The sequence below is a fragment of the Mauremys mutica genome, chromosome 2 (assembly GCF_020497125.1).
Source record: "Mauremys mutica isolate MM-2020 ecotype Southern chromosome 2, ASM2049712v1, whole genome shotgun sequence".
NCBI classification, from domain to species: domain Eukaryota; kingdom Metazoa; phylum Chordata; order Testudines; family Geoemydidae; genus Mauremys; species Mauremys mutica.
In genome coordinates this window covers 298,688,385-298,704,078 of record NC_059073.1, presented here as the reverse complement: position 1 = coordinate 298,704,078, position 15,694 = coordinate 298,688,385, and the positions used below count along the sequence as shown (strand labels likewise).

General features: G+C 44.8%; 1 pseudogene; it reads right to left on the bottom strand.

The window, feature by feature from the left end:
* The window catches only part of LOC123363337, a 60,749-nt pseudogene that overhangs the window by 24,554 nt on the left and 20,501 nt on the right, over positions 1-15,694 (bottom strand).

Below are 15,694 nucleotides of genomic sequence, written 5' to 3'. Positions count from 1 at the left end.
ACACTCTTCAGCATGGTCAATATTGAAAGAGATGGCATCAAAATTAGACAGCTCTCCTACCAGCACTGAGTTAATTTGTACATGCTTTTGCTATATTTTGTTTTGCACGTGTGCTCAGAGACTTGCTGCTTGTGCATTGTTAAAGTTTCACTAAAAGGATGGGTTCTCTCAAAGCCATGTTGGAGGGAGGCTCTACACAGGCCACAGGGAACCAGAAATTTTCATGGTGTTATACAAATATCACCCCACAAAAGCCACCTGGCTAACGTGGCAGGAGTGCTGCATATTTGCTGTCTATTGCTCTGACCCAGAAACGAGGCCCGTACCTGCTGAAGCAATGCTTTGAATGACAAAGATCGCAATCTCTTGGTGAGAACTTCCCCAGACTTTCCAAACATGAATCCCTGAAAAGGGAGAATGGGAAATACAACAGTTGAATTGTATGTGCTGGGCTGTACAGTCATATTTAGAACAACCTGCTGTAAATGTGATGATATTTCAACCGTTCAGCTACAGAATTTACAGAACTACACAGTGTTTTGGGAGATGGTTTCAGATGTTAGTTGAAAGCTGGTGAAAGGTACCACACACATTCCTGGAAACTGAAGTTTCATCGTACTGCCCCACCCACATGCTTCCGCAGCCAGCTGCAGAGGTCAGCAGTGGAGTGACCTTCCCTGCTTACTCATTCCTTAGCCTCACTACTCACTCTGCTATCTAACAGTGCCGACTGGGATGGTGTTTTTTGTAACATACACACCAATGTAGTGGAACTGAGCTGTGCCCAAACGCATTCCCCCTAGGACACAGAACGGTCAGCAGCATCTTTCAGGCATTGCTGTCCTGGGCTGCTTTGTAACTAGCAATCGGGAAGGGAAGGCTCTGTATTCCATATCAGCCACTTCAGCTATTCAGTGGCTTGGCTCTGGAACAGTTTCTAAGAAACACAGTGAATACAAAGTTGCATTATGTCCCCAACATACCTCTCAACGACAGGGCCGCCCAGAGAGGGAGGCAAGTGGGGCAATTTGTCTCAGGTCCCGGGCTCCGCAGGGGCCCCCACGAGAATGGCTGAGGCTCCCTCCCCAGCCCCAGCCTGACCCGACCCCGTCTCTGCCCCTCTCCCAGAGCCTCAGCAGTTCAGGGTGGCTGTGGCTGGGCCCCTGAGCTCCGCCCCGCTCAGAACTGTGTGGTTAGGGGGCGGAGCTACAAGCTTCAGGCTTAGCTCAGCTCCCTCCGCTCAGCCTGGAGCTCAAAGCCTCGCCCCCTCCCCACGCGGCTTTGAGCGGGCCGGAGCTCAGGGGCCCTGTCGGAGCCACGCTACCGCTGTCGAGCGAAGCTCCTGGATACGCTGAGGCTCCAGGTGAGGGGGGAGCTGGGGGAGGGGGTTGGCTAAGGGGCAGGGAGTCCTGGGGATAGGGAGGGGGCAGAGGTTGGGGAAACAGTCAGGGGACAGGGAATGGGGGGGTTGGCTCATGGGCATTCCGGGGGTCTTTCAGGACTCAGCGGGGGGGGGTGGATAGGGGTTGGGGCGGTCAGGGGACAGGGAGCGGGGGGGCGGTCCCAGGGTGGTGGTTGGGAAGGGTCTCTGGGGGACAGTGAGGGGACAAAGAGCAGGATGGGTCGAGGATTCTGAGGGGGGGTGGGCAGTCGGGGGGCAGGAAGCGGGTGGGGGTCAGATAGGGGTCAGGGCCAGGCTGTTTGGGAGGCACAGCCTTCCCTACCCTAAAGCTCATTCAGCAGTTTGAGGCTTGCAGAAGAGCCAAGCTGTTAGCTTTTCCATTAGAGCTACCATCCCTTTCACTTCTCAAATGCCAAATTATAGTCTATATTTAATTTCAGTGCCATAGGGAGATTCATGTCAGGGGAGGGTAGCTTCATTTAAAATTAGCCATTGGGGGAGGGATCACATGAGAAGAGCAATATCCTTCCCAACCCTACCAAGGGAGACCCCCCTCCCCTGCATTCCCTGAGGCTTCAGAGGGGTTAATTCAGTGGTTCTCAAACTTTTATACTGGTGACCCCTTTCACATAGCAAACCTCTGAGTGCGACACCCCCCCTTATAAATTAAAAATACTTTTTTATATATTTAACACTATTATAAATGCTGGAGGCAAAGTGTGGTTTGAGGTGGAGGCTGACAGCTCACGACCCCCAGTAATAACCTAATGACCCCCTGAGGGGTCCTGACCCCCAGTTTGAGAACCTCTGGGTTAATTTAATTTTAGCACCTGTGTCCATTCACAGGCATGTGCTATTTTGAGCATTTCAGTTTTCACAACATAGGCTCATCCCAGATTCTGGAACAAGCTCAAATGCTCAGTTCGTGGAGTATGTACATAAGCTATACTAAAGACAAACCCACAGTAACCATCTCCAGTTTGTGAGGGACCCCATGGAGCCAGTCTCTAGGAAACAGATACATACATGGAGGTTAAGTCCATTAATGGCTATTAGCCAGGATGGGTAAGGAATGGTGTCCCTAGCCTCTGTTTGTCAGAGGGTGGAGATGGATGGCAGAAGAGAGATCACTTGATCATTACCTGTTAGGTTTACTCCCTCTGGGGCACTTGGCATTGGCCATTGTCGATAGACAGGATACTGGGCTGGATGGACCTTTGGTTTGACCCAGTATGGCTGTTCTTATGTTCTAACCTAAATTAACCCAAAGTCATGGAGACAGATATGAGTCAAGGAAACCAGCAGAGTATCAGAAACCTGGAAAAATCTCTGACTGGATGGGCTCAGGTGTTGGTCAAAAGCTGAGGTGGTTCAAAAGTTTTGGATTTTTTTTAAGCAGGATTTTTTTTATTGTTTCTTTAAACAATCAAACACAGCAAGCAGCAAATATTTGGCCACACACTTCTGAAACCCCAAACCATATTCAGGTTTTGGCAGACTAATTTTAGCTTTTCAATTAAAAAAAAACCACAACAAATTTTGAAGGAAAGCAGACATTGTCCATGTTTCTTTTCGCCTTTTTAAAAAACCTTATTTTTCGATCCAGGAAAAGTTTTGATGGAAAATATTTGTCCAACGCTTTTAATGAGCTTTAGTGCCTTTTAGCACTAGCTGATGCTGAGAACCAGTGATATCTTGTAAAGAAGTTTTCTCAAAACTGGGTTTGTGCCGAGATGCAGAAGGTTTATTTTTCCCAGGGCCGCCCGTGAGGCAATTCGCAAGGGCCACCACGAGAATATAGTATTGTATAGTATTGCAAATTTTTTTATGGACGGGGCCCCTAAAATTGCTTTGCCTCAGGCCCCCTGAATCCTCTGGGCGGCCCTGCTCAACGAGATCTGAAAATCTGGACCATAATGTATATGACCAGATACTCAGCTTTCACTTTTCAATGTAGTGAAGTTTACCTGGATGATGTGTGTTACTAAGCTGATCACTGCCAGGACAAGAAACATTAGAGAAAGTGATGTGGTGTTTTTGCTCCTTTTTTCAGACTCTGTTTCTTGAAAAGCCTATGTAAGAAAAGCACAAAGTAAGAATCAATTACAATAGCTCAGGAAATACTGTAGAAACTATTGAACTTCACCTTCTCTCAGCTCTTCCCCAGCACCTGAACTCTGCTACCTCTCAGCTTTCTGCTGCTGGCCAGGAGGTCACTCCACCTCTCCCAGCTGACCTGCTCTCATCAGCTGCTCCTTCTCCAACCCTCCACCAGACCCTCCCCTCATTTGCCTGTGAGCTGCAGTTCCACTAAACCCTGCCTCCAGGCTGCCACTTTACCAGCTCTTATCTGCCTTCCACTGAATGCTGTCACTCCGTCAGACCATCCACCGCCCCTCCAACTGACTACAACACCCCTCTTCTCTTGCCTGAAGATAAAAGATTCCCTCAACATCTCGCTCCAACCATTCTCCCTGGCTGCTGCTCCAACTCCCAGCAGCTTCCAACAATCATATACTGGAATCCAAAGGAAGACTCCATTTCTTTCCTGCAATAATTCATGAATGAAGGGGTTAATTATTCAGCCAGTCCCATGGATGTCCTTGGTACTTACAAACACAAGGCTGGATAATAGGCAAGAAGTCCCAAGTGGGGAGAGGAGATTAAGAGCTTGATCAAGTTCCTACTGAAGTCAATGGAAAGACTCCAGTAGAGTTTAGTGACAGTGGGAGTAGAAGGAGGCTCTAAGGCATCACCAGAGAGGACTAGCTGGAGGGTCGGGCAGGATTTAAAGTTCTGCATTTGTGCCTGGTTCAAGTTAGTTTACCATACAGTTCTGAACTTACCCCAATGATTTTTCCATATATAACAGAAAATGCAGGGTAGATGCCACCAGAGAAGGCAGCAGCAATCACGCCAAAGAATATATGCAGCCACTCAGGTTTGTTGAGAGCCAGAATTCTGGAATAAGGCACAGCAGGGAGATTTTCCCCCTACATAAGAGATAAAATTCAGCTGTTCACTGAAAGTTGTGGAACATGACAATTTCTTCAGGTTGGTGGTAAATCAGTAAACTGTCCTAGCAACTGTTCACAGATAACTCACCCCAGCCTGCAATGTACACACTGAATGAGCAAACATATTGAAGATTTGCGACGCTGTAATTTAAGGTCTTAAAACTGAAATTGTAAGTCAAAAAAAAATCTGCAGGCATAAATTTAACGAAAGACTCACTGGCAGGTGGGTGGGATGGGGTCTATGTAATTCAATGAAATGTCAAATAGGGTCAGTGACCATGGACTGCAACTTTAACACATGAATCATTAGAACGACCTAAAAGTCTCACTGTTCTGAGCACAAAAAGATGAGTCTAGTTCAGCCTCTGCTAAATGCTAGTGGGTTGGCAGTAATAGAATTGGGTCAACTTACGTCAGTTAGTCTGTTTTGTCTTTTACAAAATAGAGACCATGAATCATTACCAGATACATGGAAAAGGCATATGAAACAGTGATTTAGGCTTCATCTCCCTTCAAAAACACATGGCAGCTCAATTCAGCTTCACTGAACTATTCAAAATGTCCATACATTTGTTGAGGAAGTTGTGGAAAATGAAAAGAAAACATAGGAACAGGTACAAATTATTAGATGAGGTTTTGAGCCAGTTGTCATGGTCTCACCTGGTTATCTTTGCCTGTGTTTCAGATACTGGAAAAGCCTGCCCATGCTTCAATCATACAAGCCTGCTGAACTTTGTGACATCAATAATTTCATGTCTTCCCATCTGATTCCTTCACGTTACTGCAAACAGTATGAATTCTGAAGCCATGTATCTTGCCATCTATTTCCTCTGACAAGGCCCAAACGCAACAGTTATGAATAGATAAAAAGTGTGTTCTGGACTTCTGGGCAATACATTGTAAGAATGAATCCAGTTTGCTGCTTATTGTTTGCATCATGTTCTACCAGTAGACTGTACTATAATATAAAAAGAGCTCCTAGAACAGGGTTTCTTCACTGGTGGGTTGCGACCTAAAATTGGGTCATCTGAATGTGTTGAAGGATCACAGGGCTGGCTGGGCTCAGCTTCCCACTCTGGGCTTTCTGACCAGGTGCACATGGTCACAACGCCACTCTCACAAATTTGGCCCAGTTGCCCCCCTCATCAGGGGGGCCAGGCAAAAACTGAGCAGTGCTGCAACCTCTGAGGTTGCAACACCCAGAGTAGGGAGCCAAGCCCAGCTAGCCCTGCGGGACAGGAGCTAGGATCTGTCTCAAGACTCATTTGTTTACACCTGTGTTTTCCCTGAAGATTCCCAATTCAAGTATTTGCCCAGGTCAATGCAACATATGACAGGATCATAGCAAAGGTGACATGGATTAAGATCTGTTTAAAAAAGAAAATAGAATGACCTTTGTTCCTATTCTCACAAGCTATCACTAAACTTTAGGATTAAACTGAATTGTAACACTAACCTCTTTCTCCTTTGTTTTCTTCTTTTCAGGCAACTTTTTCTTAGAAGAGGTCTTTCTGCTTGTATGCCTTCTGGATCTCTTAGGAATGCTTCCCATCTTAGTGATTCCTAGCTCTTCAAAACCACCAAGATCAGTCAGATTCTCCATCCTGAAATCACCTAGATCCTCTTCCTCATAGTCTTCATCTTCTGTCTCTTCATTGCTTTCTGACATCTCATTTTGAGTGTTTCCACCATGACCCTAGTGACAAGCAAGGAACAGTGATACACAGTCACAAGACAGTTTGCAGCAAGGGGAAGGAACAGTATGCTTGGTATGGAAACAAACAAAAATAACAACACTTTGGTTACATTGTCACTTTCATATCTTAGTTTGTATAGGCCAAGTATTCTGCCAGTATAAATTGGTGCAGCTGCAACTTACATCAGCAGAGAATTTGGCTCGGTATGTCCCCCCGCACTATCTATATAGTTCTGTGATGATGTCATCCACCTCTTTTGCTCAGTTATGTTTTTGACTCATTACATTGGGTAAATGTGAAGCACTGCTACAGGTGAAAAACAACCACTTCCAACTCAGAAACAAGATTGACTGATCAACTTTCACTAAACTAGAAAACATACAGAAACTGCAAAGTGAAAATGGCCCAGCTGTTTCAGTGCAGAACCTGCATGTGTCAGCAATAGTATCAGTGAGATCATAGGTGCCGATACTGTGGGTGCTCTGTGGCTAAAGCAGCTACCAAAACAAATAGGGGGTGTTCAGCACTTGCAGGGCTGGATAATCTTTTGAGGGCCCCAGCACCTGGACTGTGGCCCTTCCCCAATGGCCCACACACCACTCTGCCCCCAAGGCCCCTCCCCCGATTGGCCTCTTCCTTCCCAAGGCCCCATCGCACTCGAACAAGAGGCCCCGCTGTTGCTCAGCCTCTTCCCCGAGGCTCGCCTGTGCTCTGCCCAGAGGTGCCACCCCTGCTTAGCTTCCCTCCCTCCCACCCCCGAAGCCATGCCCACAGGTCACAAGAGATGTGGAGTGGGACGGAGAGGAGCACCCTCCAGCAAATACAAAAATCAGCACCTGTGAATGAGATATGCAGATAATTTTCTGGAGCAGAGAGATGGCCAGTAAATCTGAAGCATTTAGTCAGGAGTGCTCTATCACATCTCATTACCTGCTGCATCACAAGAGAATAGTAGACACCCTTCTGTGTCATGAGTTCACTGTGTGTTCCCTGTTCAACAACAACACCGTTGTGAAATCCAGCGATAATGTCAGCTGTTCGGATTGTGGAGAGCCGGTGTGCTATCACAATGGTGGTACGTCCAGCCCTAGCCTTAATGGGGGAAAAAAAAGAGATGTACTTTAAAATGTGGTGAAAAAAACCCCCAGAAAATCCCTACCTAACAGTAGGGATACTACAAGCGTAAAAGCCCTGCTGACCCTTTATAGCTGATCATTATTTCCATGCCTGCTGTCTGATTTAACAATCAAAGGACACTTCTGATTACAAAATCCACATTTATAATAATGACAGGGGAAAGTGGATTAATTTTATAGGCTGTGCAGGTACTCACTGCCTATAGCTAAGGTTGCCTGACACTTCCAATTGTAAGACCTGTTGTCAGATGTTTATAACTTTGCCAAGATTTAATTATTTGGGCTGAAACTTTCCATGCTGGTATCTGCCTCACCTTATCCCCCCTCCCCCGGCCCCGCAAATTTCAGCAAAAGTGGTTCAATGATTTCTCAGAATGAGGTTAGAGAAAAATAATGTTGTTTTGCCCATATTAAAAAATTCTTCTAACTGTTTAATTGAGAAGCTTTATCACCTAAATGCTTGAGACCAGGGACTTGAAATTTGGAGGAGATAATAATAATAGGAGATATACCAATCTCCTAGAACTGGAAGGGACCTTGAAAGGTCATTGAGTCCAGCAGCCTGCCTTCACTAACAGGACCAATTTTCACCCCAGATCCCTAAGCAGCCTCCTTAAGGATTGAACTCACAACCCTGGATTTAGTAGGCCAATGCTCAAACCACTGAGCTATCCCTCCCTTTTACCGTTCCCATGAAAATCTGCCCAAATTTGGGGGGCCGAGTTATGAGGCTCTGAACGTCTCAATTTGCATGTGCTCAGTAGAGACTTATTAGAGTTCAGCAGCTATATTCCCCAAAGAAACAGTCTGAGCTCGCTGCATTTTATGACAGGAGTGCACATGCACCATCCCCACACAGTGGCTAAGCATGTTCCTGCCCAGGATTATAGGGGCTGAGCAGGACTTTGCTTGCAATTTCTCCTCCCTATAGTCAGGGGGAGTTGTGGTCCCCAGTGTGACAATCTACCTGGAGTGTCAGGTGATCCGGCTGACACAGCAGGATTGTTTGGGGAGGAGGAGATGATGTAACACATGAAGTGTTTAAATTTTAAAGCTTAATTAATAAAATAAAATACAGCAGAAAGTGCTGGGAATGCTCCCACGTCGCTCAGGGGAAGAGAGAAAACATTAGGGCCCCAAGCCCTAACCCACCTTCATACTCACACAAGGACTACCCAAAGCTGGCCAGGTCTGGGTGTAAAGTAAGAAGAAGAGGGGAATGGGTGGATGGGAATTCTTGCCCTTGGCCCAGGTCGTCCCAGGGATCCACTGTAATCTCCAAGTTGCCCCAGCTCTCAGGAGGGTCCTGGGCTTCTTTTGGGGGGGGGGGTTTCAGTCAGGGCCCTCTGTTCCTGGTGCTCTTTGTACCAGTTCAAAGAGCCTTGGTATGGTTTTTTTCTCTTTCCCAAAGCATCCCAGCTTCAGGGATGCCTGGGCGGCTCCCACTCTTGTTGTCTCGTCTGTGTTTTCAGCTTCTGCAGCCCTGGGCTTTGTTTTCCTATTTGCTGGTTTTGCTGTCCTGCAGGCAGGGCCGGCTCCAGGGGTTTTGCCGCCCCAAGCAGCCAAAAAAAAAAAAAAGCCGCTATCGCAATCTGCGGCAATTCAGCGGGAGGTCCTTCGCTCCGAGTGGGAGTGAAGGACCCTCCGCCGAATTGCTGCCGAATACCTGAAAGTGCCACCCCGCTCCAGAGTTGCCGCCCCAAGCACCTGCTTGATAAGCTGGTGCCTGGAGCCGGACCTGCCTGCAGGTGCAGGTCTGTGTAATTGGTTTTTCACGGCTGCTTGGGCAACTTTTAGGCCCCCGTCTTTCTCGGCTGTCAGCCAAGTCTCGGCTGCAAGCAGTGTCGCTGGGCAGAGGACAGTGTTTTATCTTTGAACTGAGCTTGTTAATTGCAGTGTTGAATTAACCTGTTCTCTGCTCTTTTCTTTTTCTTCTCCCCCTTTTCGGCCTCTTCTGACCTAAAAAAAAACCTTCCACTCTCCACTCACACACCTTTAATCCTCCCCAAAATGCTTTGTGATGCTTGCAACAGCATCAGCAATATACAGTGCTGATCAGTCTTCTCAGGGTCCTCCCTAAAGGGAGGGGGCCATTGGGTTGTGACACCAGCACAGGAAACAAGAGTAGGGAGAGCAGAATGAACAGTGATTATGGAAGGAATCAAAGTTATGCAGTAAAGAATGCTCTTGTCTGCAGGAAACCTGTCTTATTTGTTGCAGAAGTTGTAACGTGTGTAGTGAATGAAGCAGGGGATTGCAGGAAAAGAAAGGATGGTCTCATTATTGTTATAGCAGCTGAATACTGCCCTAGAGAATTGGATTCTAGACATGTCTCTGTGCTGAGCATTCTCGGCTGCAACTGAAGTCAATGGGAAATGTGCTTTTAACATATCTAGAGCTGTATAATGCAAAATTCTCTGAAATATTGAGTCCTGGGCATCACAGATCATGCACCCAAAAGTAGTATGCACTTTCAACATTAACATCTCTGTGTCTCAGTTCCCCATCTGTAATATGGGAGTAATATGACCACCTTACCTGTCAGGGGTATTGTGAAGATAAATTCATTAGTGTTTATGAAGCACTCAGATACTAGAGTGATGAGAGGTATAGAAAAGCCCATGAGGAAGTTAATAATTTTGTTTTCAGAGCAGGGTTTGAATGGCATGGGGCCATACATTGAATGCTGAGGATAAAAAGAAATATTGACTAGCACTGAATGTTGAATTGCACTGTCCTCTGCACTGAATGAAGCAGGGGCCCTGTGGAAAAAATAGTATGTGATCATGTAACTGAAGACTGTCCCCTAATGCAGACACACAAGGGGACCAAATTAATGTTGACCAGGAAACTTTAATTCTGTCATTCCCTAAATTTTGAGGGCTTGACTTTGGAACCTTAATGTTCTTTTCATGTCTTGTGTGTGTGTGTGTAATTCAGTATAAATAATGATAGTATCTATGCAGAACATAAGGGCTCAGCACCCAAATACTACCCTCAATTACACCGTGCACTACCGCTGATATTAGGGTTGCCAACTCTGACTGAAGCGATTCCAAGAGATTCTTTTCCCCAACAGGACAATGTCATTTTCTTAAAATATCCTATTAAAATCTCCTGGATTGCTTTCCATGGTCACCGGGAGATTGATGCCGATTCTGGGAGACTCCAAGCCAATCCTGGAGGGTTGGCAACCCTAACTTATATCAGTGTGGTCAGATGGGTTTAAGTGAATGCAAAATTTAGGCCCACAGATTTAACATTTATTGCAGATAAATGCTGTGAGCCATATAGTGCCCTTGAGCCACACATAGAACTTACGCTATTCTGGGTTTACTATTACTGAGTACTAATGGGAGGCCGGCTTTTTCATAGAGCTTATTTTTATGATACACCACTGGTTTTATACAAATACACATCAGAAACTTAAAGCAGTGCTGCAGCCCAGTCCTGTAGGCCTCACTCAGGCGAAGCCCCGGATTCTGTCATATTTAATCAAAACTCCATTAAGCAATCTAAGGTTGCCACCCCTGAGGCCCTTCCCCGTCTTCCACCTCTTCCCCTGAGGCCCTGCCTCCATCACTCACTCCTCTCTGCCAACTCACCCTGTGTCCACTTAACCTGTCCGTGCCTCAGTTTCCTCATTTGCAAAATGGAGAAAATAATCCCTACATCCCAGCAGTGTTATGAAGATTATTAAACCATCTGTTTAATGATTGGAGAAGATACAGTGCTGGATAAGCACAATGTATTTTTATTATTGTCCTGTAGAAATCCATACAATTCTGGCACCTTGCTTTGATAATGTAGGAGTTAAATTCCTGATGCCACATTCACAGTTTACCACCAGGCAAGCAATTGTGATGTGAGGCAGAATGTGGTGGAGGCCAGCATTAAAGCAGACGACTTCTGTCTACATGCAAATATCCTGGCAATCAGGAATGACGCTAACAGAAATAGAGCCTGTGATTGCTTTAGGGTTGCCACCTGCCAGGGTTTTATCCGGACAGTCTGGCTTTTGGCTTCTGTGTCCAGGTGGGATTTAGGGTTTCCAGGTGCCCAGTTTTTGGTGACCTGGCAACCCTATGGCACTTGAACCAAAAGCTTAGTTACCGCAGGGTGGGGAGAAGTGCCGGGTCATTAACACGCACCAGCCTCTGCTCAGCCGGGCTGCCTCCTACATGCAGCCAAGCTCCTTGAGACAGTCCAGCAAGCAATGGGGGAGCATGGCGAGAGGAGCAAGTGATGGAGGCAGGGCCTCAGGGGAAGAGGTGGAAGAGGGGGAAGGGCCTCAGGGGTGGCAACCTTAGATTGCTTAATGGAGTTTTGATTAAATATTACAGAGTCATATCATGACACCAAAATTTGAAGATGCATCCCTATTGATTTCAATGCCCTCCTTGAAACCAGTGGAAAGCTGTGCTTAAAAATGGATGGCATGCTATAGCCTTTAATGTCAAGCTTGCCATATGGTTGTTGTGCTTTGTAATATTGATTGATAACTCTAGCAATAGGATTCCTACCTTATCAAGAGCTGCTTGCACACTAGATTCACTCTGAGTGTCCAGAGCAGACGTGGCTTCATCCAGCAGCAGAATCCTGGGATTCCTTGCCAGGGCACGGGCAATAGCAATTCGCTGTTTCTGCCCTCCGCTCAGCTGAGCTCCCCTTTCCCCCACCATGGTATTAAATTTCTGAGAAAACCAGAGGAGCGTAGAGATAGCAGAAGCGGTCAATTGAAATCCTTTTACACCCCCACCCCCATATTATTGTTACTATCACAAACAGAAATTCCCTCTTTTAAAAGTTTTATGATGGATGCTTCAATAAACACTTTAAGAACTGTCTTAGCCAATTACATTCAGTGTTTTTCCCCCTTGAGGCAGAGGACAGTTTAAAATTCCTAATGATCAGTTTACAGTTTTGTCTCTGTCTCACCTTCCAGTTGGCCAGGAATTAGTATGTGGTGTGATGGTTTTCTATTAGCTTAAAGAAGGTACTCTAAAATTAGATTTTTCAATTATTATAAAAAGCAGCAATTGAAGTGAAAAAACCAGAGAAACTAGAACTGGCTGAAGGAATCCAGCCATTTGATTGGCTAACAATACTAACCACTGACTACTCAGGACACACAGCAATTTTGTTTGCCAAGCAAAACCCAGTTTAAAAAACAAAAACAAAAAGGATGGGAATATAGGAAGTGGGAAAAGATAGATAATACCCAGCTGAAGAAAACAGAATAAAAACAATCTGGTAAATTGAAAAAATCTCTCATTGTCCATAGAAATTCCTTATCCACCCTATTAAAAAATGTTGCCACATGACTTACAGTTACTATTGTAAATTAAGAACATTGTGGGCCAAATTGTCAATTGGAATAAATGACAAAACATCAGTGAAAAGCTAGTGTAGTAGCATCTATTTCCACCAGCAGAGAATTTGGGCCACAAAAATTCAGAAGAACTGAGAGAGAGAGAGAGAAACCAAAGAATTTGTCATGGTTATAATGTGCTCAAAAGTACATCAACTCACATCAGGCAGTCTGGATATAAAATCAAAAGCACTGGCTTCTTTAGCTGCTTTCTCAATTTCAGAATCAGTAATACCCTCTCTGCCACAGCGAATGTTCTCAGCTATTGTTGTAGCAAACAAAATAGGCTCCTGGCTTACATGGCCAATACGTTCTCTTAGCCACTTTATATTAAGTGTCCGAATATCTCGTCCATCTAAGGTAATCTGAGTGGAAAGGCATAAATTAAGAGTTTGAGGAAATGTATTATGTTTCAAATAATTAGTTGTTATAATGGTATAATAATAATGATACACCTCTACCCCGATAAAACGCGACCCGATGTAATACAAATTTGGATATAACACGGTAAAGCAGTGCTGCGGGGGAGTGGGGCTGCACACTCCGGTGGATCAAAGCAAGTTCGATATAACGCCATTCCACCTATAATGCGGTAAGATTTTTTGGCTCCTGAGGACAGTGTTATATCGAGGTAAAGATGTATAATAATTGACTTCAATATTTGTTTAGCAGCTTCTCACATGGAATAAAGCAATAACATTTAAACAAAATGACCAGGAAAAATTAAAACTATATCTTCACAATCACCTCAGACTAGAAGAATGAAAGGAGAAGGATAACAAAAAGGATATTGTAGGAGCTGTGTTTTATAATTGTACTATGAGAATTAATGTATGATTTGATTTCATCCTGCCAACCACCCTTTTTGAATAGCAGAAAGGAATGACAGACCAGAACAATCCTTATGACTGATTATGGTCACCCTTTTGTTTTTGGATAAGTTATAATGTCTACTATAGTTTCCTATATGTATTACAAATTAGGGACTCTAGTTAAATATACATTTCTTTGTTTTAAGGTTTTAGTAAGTAAGAGACAGGATCTTGTATTGTATCTATGTTAAGGAGATTAGAGAGATGTTGAGGGCCTGAAGCACCAATGGGAATTGTTTAAGTTATAAGATTTAGCTAGGCTTGATTTATAATGTATTCTGCTGAATATAAAATACTGCTTCTCTATACCTTTGAAGGTTTCTGTAAGAGATTGTTTGCGTGAATGAGGAATGCATGCATCAGGAAAAGATAAGGTGTCAAAGAAAGCCATCACAAAGGTCCAGATGGTCAAGAAAAAGTGAGAGACTTAGAAAGACAGGAGACAATCAGAAAACATCCATTGTATCCAATGCTAAACATGTTAGCAGCATTGACAACCTCTAAGGTGAGGCAGACACCTCAGAAAGTGAGACAACAAATAGGAGATAACAATGGGAAGCCTGACAATAACCATCAAATGATAATAGCAGAAAACCCCAGGATTAACACCACTTAAGGACAGGATGACATTGCAAAATGCATGGACTCAAATAGGAATTTACAACTACAAAGCTGGGTTGTTGTGCCACAGAATTCTGGGTTCAGTCCTGCAAAGCCTGGGAGCATCGGATCGAGACTCATGCTCAATCTAACTGGCCGTTAGATTGACTCGAGCTACAACAAACTGGTAACTGTAAACATCAACTGGCAGGAGAGAGAGAGAGAGAGACAGAGAGAGTGTGTGTGAGAGAGAGATACTAAAAAGCATATGCTAACTGTTGTATTTTCAATAAATGAGACGCATTTGCCTTTTCTCCCTGAATATTTAAATACAAATTTTGACTTCCCTTAATGTCAGTAAAGTCCTATCTAAGTTTTTACAATATTCTCATCCTCATGGCATACAAGTAATGAAAAATCTGTTTTAGAATTTCTTTGGATGCTACGTATCTTTTGCAGGGGCGGCTCTACACATTTCGCCACCCAAAGCACGGCGGCATGCCACAGGGGGCACTCTGCCGGTCACCAGTCCCGCTGGTCTCCTGGACCTCCCGCAGGCGTGCCTGTGGAGGGTCCGCTCGTCCCACGGCTTCAGTGGAACCGCAGGACCAGCAGACCCTCAGCAGGCACGCCTGCGGGAGGTCCACTGGAGCCGCGGGACCAGCGGACCCTCTGCAGGCATGCCGCCGAAGGCTGCCTGCCTGCTGCCCTCCCGGCGACCGGCAGAGCGCCCCCCCGCGGCATTCCGCCCCAAGCACGTGCTTGGCGTGCTGGGGCCTGGAGCCTTCCCTGATCTTTTGTTATTTTAAGAATCCTGTTTGGTGTAATATCCTTTTAAAGTATAGGTGTAATCTAGTCAGGAAATTAATCTTCATCCTAGTAGCCTGGAATATCGACAGTTCATCCAAACTAACCTCTCCTTGGACTGGATCATAGAATCTCTGTAGCAGCTGAATAGCAGTACTTTTGCCACAGCCACTGGAGCCAACCAGAGCGATGGTCTTCCCCGATTGAACTTTCAGGTTCAGGCCCTTGAGAATCTGGAAATATCATCTTTATATGTTAGTCCAATAAATATAGAGCTGCTTAAATACATGGTTTGTTTAGAAAAAGGTCTATTAAGATGCTTGGCATCATGATCAAACCAATAATGAGAGGTCTGGTCTAACAGTGTATTGAACTCCCAGGCCTGCTTTCAGTCCTTTGTTCCAATCTGGGTTGGAAAGCACTTTGAAGATGACAAGAAAAAGTTTTTATTATTAATAACAATCTTGCTTTGTTCTATTCTTATTCTATAAAGACTGCCCTAAGAAAAACCCTTTGGCTCTGAAAACAAAGTGGGTGTTGTAATATCCCCAATGGAATGAAGGGTCAGGATTCGACAATCTCTGGAATTTACTAGGGAGGAATTAGTTATGGAGTAATGACACTTTTGTTGCTATGTTCACATTTAGGAACATTTTACTTCACTCTGTTTATCCCATCTTATGAATGTCTAATATTGTTAGTGACCAAATATTTGTCTTCTATGGGAACTCTTATGTATATTTAGGCTGATTTATGACTACACATTTTTTGTAATAGAAGATAAAAACAGTA